The sequence below is a fragment of the Peromyscus eremicus genome, chromosome X (assembly GCF_949786415.1).
Source record: "Peromyscus eremicus chromosome X, PerEre_H2_v1, whole genome shotgun sequence".
Lineage (NCBI taxonomy): Eukaryota > Metazoa > Chordata > Mammalia > Rodentia > Cricetidae > Peromyscus > Peromyscus eremicus.
The window spans coordinates 9,925,660-9,940,432 of NC_081439.1; positions in this window are offsets into that span (position 1 = coordinate 9,925,660).

The following is a 14,773-nucleotide window of genomic DNA, read 5'->3' on the forward strand; positions in this document are numbered from 1 at the left end:
ATCTTAAAATGGTAAATTCTAAATATGAATGCTACTTCTATGTTCCCTCCTTTCTTCACTTTATCCTCTGGATTATTATTATTTTTATTAATTAAATTTATTTCCTTGGATTATTTTTATTTAGCATCATTTTAATTCTTGCTGCTTTCTTAATGTCTGACATACACCTAGAAGAGTTATATGGAATTGCTTCTAGTACAAGGTAGAGGATGTCTTAAAATAAACTGAAATAAACTTATTTGAGCTTTCTTTTACTATAGCTAAAGGTGACATATTATGGTATTTTCACACATAAACACTTGGAAATTCAGTGAAAGTGGCTGGTTTCAGAAGGCATCTCATTACTGTGGAAAGTTCAATAAACGAATTTTTCTTGTATTCTATAAGTTTCTTCCTGAAATAAGTAGAAATTCAACCAAATAGGTTTAACAGTAGATACCCTGTAGATGAGAAATCTGGTCAAAAATAATTCTAAATAAATATATAGAAAAAGTATATTGTAGATTTAGGAATTGGTTCTCATTGTTATTAGTGGCAATGGATATTCACAATAAACTTTTCTTTCCTGGCATCAAAACTGTCTCATGATATTGATGAAGTGTGTTTAAGGAAGATTTGCCATTGGGAAATGTGCCCAATGAAAAGCAAATAAGTGAATTTATAAATAGGGAGTTAATGGAATAAATCTAGAAAAACACTATTAAGTACTTTCATGTCTTACATATGAAGTATTTCATAACCACATAGAAATGAGGCCTTGTAAAGTTACAATAAGGATAAGAATGCACAACTCTGACTTAAGGTAAAGATGGTCTATATGTGATTATAATATGAATAAAGTGAAGACTTGTGAATAAAATTTAAATTAAGAAAAAATCAAGTTCAAAATTTGTTCAGAAATTTAAAGACCATTATAAAATACATAACAAGTACAAAAACAAAAATCATAACTTGAAATTTTTCTGTCATTAAAATATTTTTGCTCTAAATCAAATATCCTTTCAAAGTATTTCTATAACCATAAATATACTTTTGTTTAGTAAATTAATTTTCTTTCCTTTCTCATGAGTGCTCATAAGGAAATACTATCATATAAACAGTTTTCTTAAGTTGAAAGGAGAGACAAGCTAAGACTAAATTTGAAATACTGTGGATTGGCAGCAACATTTGCTGGCTATAGCATCCCTACCCTTAACTCTTGCTACTTCAAATGTGGTCCATAGCTAGACTGGAAGTATAAGCATCACCTAGAAACTAAAAAGGCAGATAGACTCCACATCATACTTTTTGAATCAGAATCTGCATGTTCACAAAAACCCCAGGGAATCTTGGGTACAACACAGTTTGAGAAACTCAGTCCTAAATTACGAATGTAACCAGACTTATTTAAGAAATTGCTAGGATGAATAGCCAGTTTTGTTTAAGAATACCCTGGGCTAAGAAATGTTACCTTGGATTGAGTTCAGCACATGTCTTTCCATAATATTAGAATTTATTAACAATCAATTCACAAACTATGACAGTTTGGTTGATGACAGTTTACCAAGTAATCCCTGTTTCCCTTGATAATATCACTATTGTCAATCACAAATCACTTTTTTCAAATAGTAATTACTAATATTAACTTGCAGATTTCACATTACGTAAACTTTACACAGTAGTGTGCGCGGGCGTGTGTGTGCATATACAGGTAAAACAGAACAGATAAGTGGATAAGATAGGGTTGAAGAGGCTGCAGAGGTCAAGAGAATCCACTTTAGGGAGAAGCAGATGCAGATACAAGAGAATCACTGCAGATGGCTTGATGAAATATTAATAAACACTGCTGGAGGGCTGTGCAGAGCTGAGCTGGTTCAAGGCAGAGCCAGTTCAGGCAAGTAGAAGCAAGACATAAAACAGTCTAGGTAGACAAACAGCAATTCAAGTTGTCAGTGTCAAGCAGTGGGACTATGAGATTAATTCCTGGAGAGAGTTGGGAGTTCCCTGCCTACTTGTCAGTGCCTACTTGTTCCCTACTAACTAGTGCAATGTTATGTGTCCCTCCTTTTCTCTAGCCCTCCTTTTAGGTGAAAGGGTTGTATCGTTTGTTGGTCTGGTGTATTCAGTAACTTCACAGGCCTTGTTTTTCTAAGATGGTTTTGATATGCCTATGTGCCCACATGTTCACAATGAACTTCAATTAGTTTATAGGTGGTGCCTTTTCCATTGTGTGAGTAGGTTGTCAGCTCATTTGAGTTTTTGATGTCCATGTGAATGAGCAAGTTTCTGAATCATCTCACCTCTGCATTTGCACTCAAAATGGAGCTAACTAACAACCAGGTAGACTGTGTACAGAACCTCTCCTTTCTCTCTTCCCCCAGATCCAATTCCCCAGTCTCATCCCCAATGCTTCAATGCAACAGCAGCTGCAGCCTTCCTTCCTTTCTTGCCTGCATCTCCTGTGGATCCCACAGACCTTTCCTTCCCAACATTCCCCAACTTGTTGCTTTGTTCCAGACCAAAACTCCAGTAGGCATCCCCTGATAACCCAAGGCTGCTCCTCCCAGAGCAACAAGTAGGCAGAAGGCAGAAACACACCTCTCCTACTGCTCCTAATAGCCAATCCCCCAGTCTCACTCCACCACTCTGTAGCAGGAAACCTGCTGTGGTCTTCCTTTCCTCTCTGACCCATCACCAATGGATCACAAAGACCTTCTCCTCCAACCTTCCTTCCCCCAACTCATCCAGTATCCCAGCCTCCAACACCAGCAGGCATTCCCTGTAAACACACCAATTGAGCAGGCCAGGAAAACAGGCAAACACACAGCCATCACACTTTCTGAAAATCCATAGAGGAAACAGAAATCAAAGAACAAAACACCCATACAACAAAGACAAATCTAGCAATCAGCACCCAGACCTATAATCATCTCAATCCCAGATGCTCAGTCTCCAGCATAAAAACAAAACCAGTAACAGCTAGGGCAACATGTCTCCTTTAGAGCCCATCTATCCTACCACAGCAGGCCCTGAATACTCCAACATACCTGAAGCACAACAAAAGACCTTAAAAACATAAAAATACATGAAGATGATAGAGGTCATTAAAGAGGAAATAAATCTCTTAAAGAAATCCAAGAAAACACAAACAAACAGTTGAAGGAAATGAATAAAACTGTACAAGACCTGAAAATGGAAACAGAATCAATAAAGAAAACCCAAACTGAGGAGATTCTGGAAATTAAAAATTTAGGAATTTGAATAGTTACTAGAGGCAAGTTTCACCAACAGAATGCAAGAGATGAATGAGAGAACATCAGGGGTTGAAGATATGATAAAAGAAACGGATATATAGGTTAATGAAAATGTCAAATCTAAAAAACTCCTGATAAAAACATCCAGAAAATCTGGGACACCATGAAAAGACCAAGTCAAAGAATAATAGGAATAGAGGAAAGAGAAGAAACCTAGCTCAAAGGCCTAGGTAATGTTTCCAAAAAAATCATGAAAGAAAATTTCCCTAACCTAAAGAAGGACATGCCTATAGAGGTAAAAGAAGCATACAAAACACCAAATAGATTGGAACAGAAGAGAAAGTACAAAATAATCAAAACATTAAACATACAGAGTAAAGAAAGAATATTAAAAGCTGCAAAGGAAAAGGACCAAGTAACATATATAGGCAAACCTATTAGAATAACACCTGACTTCTCAATGGAGACTCTGAAAGACAGAAGGGCCTAGACAGATGTGCTACAGAAACTAAGAGATGACAGATGCCAGCCCAGACTACTTACTATACCCAGCAAAACTTTCAGTCACCATAGATGGAGAAAACAAGATATTCCTGACAAAGCCAAATTTAAACATTATCTGTCTGCAAATTCAGCCCTATAGGAGGTGCTAGAAGAAAAATTCCAACCCAAGGAGGTTAACTATACCCATGAAATATAGGAAATAAATAATTTCACACAAGCAAGAATCAAAAGAAGGGAAATACATACACACTACCACTACGATGACGATGACAATGACCACCACCACCACCACCACCACCACCACCAAAAACAACAACAAAATAACAGGATTGGTCATTGAGATCTCTCAATATCAATGGTCTAATTCCCCAGTAAAAAGACACAGACTAACAGAATGGATGGAAAACAGCATCCGTCTGTAGCTGGAGTTTTCTCCGGTCCTGCCTGGCCTACGGTCAGGGCAAATCTCTCTCACCCGCCAGTCCTGCAGTCACTCAGACCCAACCAAGTAAACACACAGAGACTTATATTGCTTACAAACTGTATGGCCGTAGCAGGCTTCTTGTTATCTAGTTCCTCTATCTTAAATTAACCAATTTCTATAAATCTACACCTTGCCACATGGCTCATGGCTTACCAGTATCTTACATGTTGGTACTCATGGTGGCAGCTGGTAACATCTCCTGACTCAGCCTTCCTATTCCCAAAATTCTCTTCTCTGCTTGTCCCGCCTATACTTCCTGCCTGGTTACTGGCCAATTAGCATTTTATTTATACAGAGCGATATCCACAGCATCCATCCTTCTGGTGCATCCAAGAAGCATACCTCAACAACAAGGATAGACATTACCTCAGGGTAAAGGGCTGGAAAAAAATAGTCCAAGCAAATAGACTTAAGAAGCAAGCTGGTGTAGCCATTCTAATATCTAACAAAATAGACTTTGAACCAAAGTTAATCAAAAGAGATAGTGAAGGACACTACATATTCAAAGGGAAAAAACCCACGAAGATGGCATTTCAGTTCTTAATGTCTATACCCTAAACACAAGGGCAACCAAGTTTGTAAAAGAAACACTACTACAGCTTAGTTAATATAATGACCCTCACACTAATAGTGGAAGACTTCAGTACCCCACTGTCACCAAAGAACAGGTCATCCAGACAAAAACTAAACAGAGAAATACTGGAACTAACAGATGTTATAAATTAGAAAGACCTAATGTATTTCCAGAATATTTCACCAAACAAAAGAATATACCTTCTCAAAACCTCATGGAATTGTCTACAAAACTGACCACATACTCACACACAAAACAAGTCTCAACAGATATAAGAAAATTAAAATAACTCCCCACATCCTATCAGATCACCATGAATTAAAGCTGGATACCAACAACAGAAACAACAGAAAGCTTACAAACTCCTGGAAACTGCAAAACTCTCTACTGAATGAAAAATGGATGAAGAAAGAAATAAAGACTTACTAGAATTCAATGAAAATGAAGACACAATGAAAGAGATGCTAAGAGTTAAGCTCATCACACTTAAGTGCCTACATAAAAATATTGGAGAGATCTCACACTAGTCACTTAACAACACACCTGAAAGTGCTAGAACAAAAAGAAGTAATATTGCCCAAGAGAAGTAAATGGCAAGAAATAATCAAACTGAGGGCTGAAATCAATAAAATAGAAACAAAGAACAGTACAAAAAATCAATGAAACAAAAATTTGCTTCTTTGAGAAAATCAACAAGATAGACTTATTCAAACTACAGAGAGAAACTATCCAAACTAACAAAATCAGAAACTAAAATGGGAACATAGCAACAGACACTGAGGAAATCCAGAGAATCAAAAGGACATACTTTAGAAAACTGTATTCCACCAAATTGAGAAGAAATGCTTAATTTTCATGATAGGTACCACTTATCAAAGTTAAATCAAGATCAGATGAACAATATAAATTTCGAAATTGAAGCAGTCATTGATAATCTCTCAATCAAAATAGAAAAAAAAAACACCCAGGAACAAATGGTTTTAGCGAAGAATTCTACCAGACTTTCAAAGAAGAGTTAATGCCAATATTCATTTTATTAGCCCACAGTTACCCTGATACTCAAGCCACAGACACTCAATAAAGAAATAGAATTACAGACCAATTTCCGTTATGAACACAGATGCAAAAATACTCAAAAAATAGTTGCAAACCAAATCTAAGAACACATCAAATGATCATCCAGCATGCTCAAGTAGTCTTTATCTCAGAGATGCAGGTATGGTTCAATATACAAAAATCAATAAATGTAATCTACCATATAAACAAACTGAAAGACAAAATCCATATATCATCTTATTAGATACAGAAAAGGCATTTGACAGAATCCAGCACCCTTCATGATAAAAGTACTGGAGAGAATAGGGATACAAAGGACATTCCAGAACATAATAAAGACAATTTACAGAATTCCCATGGCCAACATCAATTTAAATGGAGAGAAACTCAAAGCAATTTCACTAAAATCAGGAACACACTCTCTCCATATATATTCAATATAGTGCTTGAAGTTTTATCTAGAGCAGTAAGACAACAATGAGATACAAGTTGGAAAGGAAAAAGTCAAAGTAGCATTATTTGCAGTTGATATGATAGTATACATAAGTGGCCCTAGAAACTCCACTGGGTAACTCCTACAGCTGATAAAAGTAGCTGAATACAAGATCAACTAAAAAAAGCAGTAGACTTCTTATATATAAATGATAAACAGACTGAGAAAGTAATCTGGAAAACAGAACTTTTTACAACAGCTTCAGATAATATAAAATATCTAAGCAAGCAAGTAAAAGACTTGTATGATAAAAACCTTCAAGTCTTCAAAGAAAGAAATTGAAGAAGATGTCAGAAGATGGAAAGATCTCTCATGCTCATAGATCAGTAGGACTGACATAGTAAAAATGGCCACCTTACCAAAAGCAATCTACAGATCCAACACAATCCTCATCAAAATTCCAACACAATTCTTTACAGAACTTGAAAGGACAATTCTCAAGTACACATGGAAAAAAAAACCCCGCAGGTTAGCTAAAACAATCATGAACAATAAAAGAACTGTGAGAGGTCCCACCATTCCTGATTTCAAGTTGTACTACAGAGCTATAGTAATAAAAACTACATGGTGTTGGCATGAAAGCACACATGTTGATCAATGGAGTTGAATTGAAGACCCAGACATAAGTCCATGCACCTATGGACACCTGATTTTTTATAAAGAAGCCAGAAATACACACTAGAAAAAAAGCATCTTCAGAAAATGGTATTGGTCAAATTGGATGCCTGCATGTAGAAAAATCCAAATAGATTCACATTTATCACCCTGCATAAAACCAAGTGGATCAGAGACCACAACATAAATCCAGATAAACTTAACCTAATAGAAGAGAAAGTAGGGAATAGTCTTGAATGCATTGGCACAGGAGACAACTTCTTGAACAGGATACCAATAGTTCAGGCACTAAGAACAACAATCAATAAATGGGACCTCATGAAACTGAAAAGCTTCTGTGTGGCAAAGGACTCCATCAATAGGACAAAACAGCAGTCTACAGAATGGGAAAATTTTTCACCAACTCCACATCAGACAGAGGGATAATATCCAAAATATATAAGGAACTCAAGAAACTAGACATCAACAACTAAATTGGGGAACATTAAAAATGGGATACAAACTAAACAGAGAGTTCTCAACAGAGGAATCCCAAAAGGCTGAGAAACACTTAAAGACATGTTCAACATCCTTAGATAAAACTACTTTGAAATTCCATCTTACACCTGTCAGAATGGCCAAATTCAATAATTCAAGTGACAGCTCATGCTTGCAAGAATGTAGAACATGCGGAACACTCCTTCACTGCTGGTGGGAGTGTACAGCCACTATGGAAATCAACATGCCAGTTCCTCAGAAAGGTGGGAATCAATCTACCTCAAGACCCAGCTTTACCACTCTTGTGCATATACCCAAAGGATGCTCCATCCTACCACAAGGACACTTGCTCAACCATGTTAATTGTGGCTTTATTCATGATAGCCAGAAATTGGAAACAACCTAGATGTCCCTAAACTGAAATGGATAAAGAAAATGTATATTTATGCAATGGAGTATTACTCAGTTTTTTTTAAAGAAATGACATCATGAAATATGCTGGCAAATGCATGGAATTAGAAAAAAATCATCCTGAATGAGGTAACCCAGAGCCAGAAAGACAAATATGGTATGTACTCACTCGTAAGTGGATATTAGCCATTAAGTAAATGACACCTAAGCTATAATCCATAGATACAGAGAGGTTAGGTAGGGGTGGGGGGTACATGGATCTCCCTGGGAGGATTACACAGAACAGATTTTATGGGCAGACTTGGGGTGAGTGAGGATGAGAGTGGGTGGATAAGGTTATTGGGGGATGGGCTGGAGGGAGAGAGTGTGGGGGGAGAAGGCTTGATTTGGCAGGCATTTGGGGGGGGGTGGTATGGAAACCTAGTGCAGTGGAAATTTCTTGGAATCTATGAAGATGATCCTAATGAGGACTCCTAGTATTGGGGGATACAGAATCTCAACTGACCATCTCTTGTGGCTGGGCAAGGTTTCCAGTGGTGGGACTAGGTTGCATTCAATTAAGTTGTTGGCCAAGGGGGTCCCATAGGAATTTCCAAACAACTCAGGCAATTAAGACAAAGGGTTGCTCTCCACAAACTGACAACAGGGCCCCTTTGCCAACCACAATACCTACACAACTCATTGAACATGGAGAAGTTGAGCTGGTACTTACATGGAGCCTTCATCCCTAAGTTCTAGTGTCTTTGGTATATGAAGGTACTCTGCAGGCTACTGAAAGAGAAATGTTAACACAAACCCAGCCACAAAACCTTTGACCTCCAATCTGTCCTGCTTTCAAGAGATGCTAGGGCAATGTCACACAAAGCTTGTGGGAGTAATCAACCAATGTTCCATTTGACTTAAGGCCCTCTCTATGAGACAGAACTCATCCCTGACACTGCTTGGGTGGCCAAGAACCAGAGAGTAATTAGCCCAGAGACCTAGGGTAAACCAAACACTATGTATCTAAAAAAATCAATAAAATTATTCCTAATTATATTCTGCTATACCCATAGGTTAGTGCCATATCCAGTCATCATCAGACAGGCTTCCTCTGGCAATGGATGGGAACATATGCAGAGACCTGCAGCCATGCATTATGTGGAAAGAGTCTAAATGGGATGTCTCTATCAAATTCCTCCCCTCAGAGCTCAGGAAATGCCACAGAAACTAAGTGGAAAGAGTGTAAGAGCCAGAGGGAATGGAGGACACCAGGAGAACCAGGCCCTCTGAGTCAACTAAGCAAGGCACATATGAACTCACAGAGACTGAAGCAGCAAGCTCAGGGCCTAGTTGGGTCTACACTCAGGTCCTCAGCATGTATGTTACAGCAATTAGCTTAGTATTTTTATGGGACTTGAACTGACTATAAGAACGAGTGGGCCTCTGACTCTTGTGCCTGCTCTTAGGACTCTTTTCCTCCTGTTGGGTTGCAGTGTCCAATGCTGATATGATAGTTTTTGCTTTATCTTACTATATTTTATTTTGTCATGTTTGGTTGTTATCTCTTAGAAGCCTGCTCTCGTCTAATGAGAGACCGAAAGGGGGTGAATTTGGAGGGGATTACAAGTGGGGAGGAACTGGGAGGAGTTGAGGGAAAGGAAACTATAATCAGGTTATACTGTATGAGAAAATAATTTATTCTCAATGAAAATATTATGGAGCTAACTCCTCCTTTGTAAAATGAAGGCACACAGGACAAGACTCAGCTCCAAAGCCAAGTAGGGCAAGGCAGTAACTTAAAACAGAGCACAGCCTTATCTATGGAGTGAGAAAATGACTCTATGTAAATGTCTATTATCTTACCTCTTTTCATGTACTTTACATTTCTGCCCACTAGTTTTAAGAATTAAGAAAATAAATGAGGACTGGAGAGATATCTCAGAGGTTAAGAGTACTGGCTACTCTTGCAGAAGACACAAGTTTGATTCCCATGACCTATATGGCTGCTCATAACCATCTGTAACTCCCGTTCTAGAGGATCTGAAGCCCTCTTCTGGCCTCTGTGGGCACCAGGTACACATGTGTTGCACAGACATACATGCAGACAATATATCCATGAACATAAAATAAATATTTTTTAATGTAAAAAATGGAATGAGAAACATCTCTCTGCTCACTAGCTCACTATCTTGCTGGGTTCTTGCAGCTCCATGGATCCTCCCTAATCAAGAGAATGTCACAAAGAGTGAGGTCCTGAGCAGCTTTTGTAAAGGCTGAAGAGTTAGCACATGGAAAAAGCAAGTTGACATAAAGAAAGGCCAGACACTACCCCAAACACACACTCTAGAATGTCTAAAGTGGACCTATAGTTCATCTTAATACTAAAATGTATATCCCCGAAGTGAGACTAAAGATGTTAATGAAACATGGTGTTGTATGTAAAAGTACATGTAATAGAGAATTCATGAGAAAGTCCATGCAGTGCAAATGAGCCCATAGGCCCAGTGGCATCAAAGTCTCATCATTTGTACAACATGGTCCTTTGAGCTACTGAACTCTCTTAGCTCTAGCCCATTTCTCCCCTCCTTTGAAGCTTAGTCTTTCTAAAACAACCATCTCTGCTTCTACTGCAATTGTAAATATCTGCTCAATTCCTTGTTCCAGACACAAAAACCTGGAACCCTTCTGGTGGTACCTTCTTAATCCTGATGGCTGCTGGTATCACTCCAATTAATCAAAACACAGAGACCAGAGTTGAAAGCTTAAGCATGCAGATGTGTTTTGTCAATAAGTTTTTGCCTCTAGGTTAAAGTACTTGCTAATCTCATGCAGGTTCTATTCTTTTTCTGGTTTTTAATTCTGCAAATTTGAGTTATACCTCTGGCCTGTCTGTGATCATCTCACAGAGGCAAAACTTCCAAAGAAGGCCACCAGGGATAGAGCTGTTTGCTCTCATTAGCAGGAAAACAAAGCTCTGTTTATTCCTCTTGCTACTGTCAGGGGAACCCTGGTTTAATTCCAACACAAGTCTGGGTGTTGATTTCACACAGAGGGATTACCTTGCACATCTGTGAAATTTCAAAGGCAGCCTCATAGGAGCCATCTGACTCAACACTGTGTGACCAGGGAAAACTGGGTATACACAATACACTATAATTTTCTTTTAGCATGTGATTAGCAAACAGTTGTGAAGGAAAATCAAGTAAATAAAATACCAATGACACATTCTTATTTATTTAGAACAGAGTGTTGGTTCTGGTCATCCCTAACAATGCCCTTGTATACATTGCTGACCTCCCATTGGATGGGAGGTCATTCATGGAAGATGATGTTGCCAGTGTTCTGCCCATAACTTTTCAAAATCCTTTATCATTTCCATGCTTCTTAGTTCCCTGCAGGCTTACATCCCCAATAGTCTGCATCTGTATCTCTTAATTGGATTGTTATTGGTGACAAGACAGACATACGCCTCCTGCTGTCACCTTCAACCCCTCTAGGAGTTTCCTTAATCTTTTAGGGATTTCGACTCAGGCAAACTCAGGAGGTGTGGCTTGCATCGTGAAAGAAAATAATTTCAGGATTAGTCAGCATGAGGCAGGGTTAGAGTTGTACTAAAAATTAATAAATGGGCTGAAGCTATGGCTCGGCATTTAAGAATGCTTCCTACTCTTCCAGAGGACCCGAGTTTAGTTTCCAGAATCTGTGAATCCATGTCAAGAGACTCCAAGGGACCTACCTGATGTCCTCTTTGGACCTCTATGACCTCTCCCTCCCTCTCTCTCTCTCTCTCTCTCTCTCTCTCTCTCTCTCTCTCTCTCTCTCTCTCTCTCTCTCTCTCTCACACACACACACACACACACACACACATTTTAAAAAAAGAGTAAAATCACAGCCAAAGCATGAGTGTAGGCTTTCCAAGAAAGAGTTGCAATTAGGTGTCTTAGCATTAGTCATACACATGCATTTGGTGGCCTTTAAGATAAATCTCAAAGGGTTGTTAAGAAACTTTGCCTCCCTACTATAGGGTAACCCAGATGTCTTTGATGAAATTAAAATCTGATAAGATACAACCAGAAACCACTAAGGTTTCACAAGGGTTTTCTATTGAAATTCCTAGAAAAGTGTAGGTTTTCACCTGAGAAAGGAGAAAGCTCATAAACTATTGGCTATTATACTGGAAATTTGCTTCTCCGCTGGTGAGAGGCTTCAGTCAGATTTCTGGTTGAGGACTTCTCTCCTTTTTTTTTTTTTTTACTTTTTTTTTTATTTTGCAATACAATTCAGTTCTACATATCAGCCACAGATTCCCTTGTTCTCACCCTCCCGCCCCCTCACCTTCCCCCCAGCCCGCCCCCCATTCCCATCTCCTCCAGGGCAAAGCCTTCCCCGCAGACTGAGATCAACCTGGTAGACTCAGTCCAGGCAGGTCCAGTCCCCTCCTCCCAGGCCGAGCCAAGGGACCCTGCATAGGCCCCAGGTTTCAAACAGCCGACTCATGCAATGAGCACAGGACCCGGTGCCACTGCCTGGATGCCTCCCAAACAGATCAGGCCAATCAACTGTCTCACCCACTCAGAGGGCCTGATCCACTTGGTGACCCCTCAGCCATTGGTTCATAGTTCATGTGTTTCCGTTCGTTTGGCTATTTGTCCCTGTGCTTTATCCAACCTTGGTCTCAACAATTCTCGCTCATATAAACCCTCCTCATTCTCGCTAATTGGACTCCCAGAGCTCCACCCGGGGCCTAGCCATGGATCTCTGCATCCAGATCCCTCAGTAGTTGGATGGGGTTTCTAGCACAACAATTAGGGTGTTTGGCCATCCCATCACCAGAGTAGGTCAATTCGTACTGTCTCTCGACCATTGCCAGCAGTCTGTTGTTGGGGGTATCTTTGTGGATTTCTGTGGGCCTCTCTAGCACTTTGCTTCTTCCTATTCTCATGTGGTCTTCATTTACCATGGTCTCCTATTCCTTGTTCTCCCTCTCTGTTGTTGATCCAGCTGGGATCTCCCACTCCCCCAAGCTCTCTTTCCCTCGACCCTCGCCCTTCATTACCCCCACTCAATCATACCACAAGAGCACTTGTTCAGCTATGTTCATATCAGCATTGTTTGTAATAGCCAGAACATGGAAACAACCTAGATGCCCTTCAACTGAAGAATGGATAAACAAAATGTGGTACATATACACAATGGAATACTACTCGGCAGAGAAAAACAATGACATCATGAGGTTTGCAGGCAAATGGATGGATCTAGAAAAGTCATCCCGAGTGAGGTAACCCAGACTCTGAAAGACAAACATGGTATGTACTCACTCATAGGAGGATACTAGATGTGGAACAAGGATGGACTGCTACTCACATCACCAGGGAGGCTACCTGGAAAACAGGACCCCAGGAAAGACACGGGGATCGCCCAATGACAGAGAAATGGAAGAGATCTACATGAACAGCCTGGACATGAGTGGGGGTAATGAAGGGCGAGGGTCGAGGGAAAGAGAGTTGTTATCTCTCTTCTTATGTCCCCATCTTTTGGTCCTGCCTGCAGATGAGCACCCTTAAGTGTCTAGGGCTTGATTTGCTTTGAGAGAAAAAGAAAAGGAATTGCCTGGGAATCTGGATCCCTTAAGATTGCACTTAAACAAGCAGGGTCTGATGGTGAAGAGAATAAACCTCCCAGCTCTCTTGGCATCAGCTGGATACAACACTGAAGTGCATCACACATTGTCTTTGCAACTCCCGAGTCAAGTTAACACACAACACCAGCCAGTACACAGATCTAAAGCTTAAAAGGAGAAACTAGAATGTGAGGATTAAATGGGTAGAGGAATAGAAGGGAAGAGTGAAAGAGAAAGTATGGGAAGGGACAACTAACATAAAAGGCCTTTTGAAAAGCCATATGGAAACCTACTACTCCAGAAGCTTCCTAAAATGTATAAAGAAATTTAAATGTAATTACCATATAATGGGAATGACAATGGCCCCAACTAGACATCATATGCTACCAAGTGAAGCTCCCAGTACCAGGAATGAATTACATCTTGTCATGTCATTGGCCAAAGAGGCCCCCAAGCATTGCAGGCTATTGCCAATGCTGTTGATTACTCTACACAACATGATGGTAATGCCCAATTGCTGAAGGTGTCATTTACTTATGTCATTGAACATGGCTGTGATGGTTTGCATAGTTATGGCCCACATAGACACATGTGTTTGAATACTTGGCCTATAGGGAGTGGCACTCTTAGGAGGTGTGACCTTGTTGGAGCAGGTATGGCCTTGTTGGAGGAAGTGAGTCTCTGTGAGGGTAGGCTTTGAGTTCTCAGATGCTCAAGCCAGGCTCAGTGGCTCACAGCTCTTTTCCTGCTACCCGCAGATCCAGATGTAGAAGTCTCAGCTCCTTCTCCTGCACACTGTTTGCTAGTGTGCCACCATGCTTCCTGCCATGATGATATTGGACTGAACCTCTGAACTGTAAGCCATCCCCAATTAAATGTTTTCCTTTATAAGTGTTGCTGTGGTCATGGTGTCTCTTCACAGCAATAGAACACTGACTAAGACAGTGGAGAAACTTAGCTGGTGGTGGCTAACTAGAAGCTTCAGCGCTACTGACTACCTTTTATGATACTAAAAGATATATGCACACAATTGGAAGAGAAAGGTAATCATCAATATCATCCAGCTACAAACCCTGTGACCTATAACCTGCCTGCAAAATATACTGGGACAACAGAACACAAAAATTATTGGAGTAACTAATCACTTTTTGATTGGAGTTAAGATTTACTCTATGAGATAGAACCCATACCTGATGCTACTAAAGTATCCAAGAACTTGAGACTAGATTGGTCATGGGCCCTAGGGGAAAATTTAATACTATTAGTCTGCTAAATGAACATAGCAATAAAATGACTTCCAAGGACATATTGCTAGCTACCATTG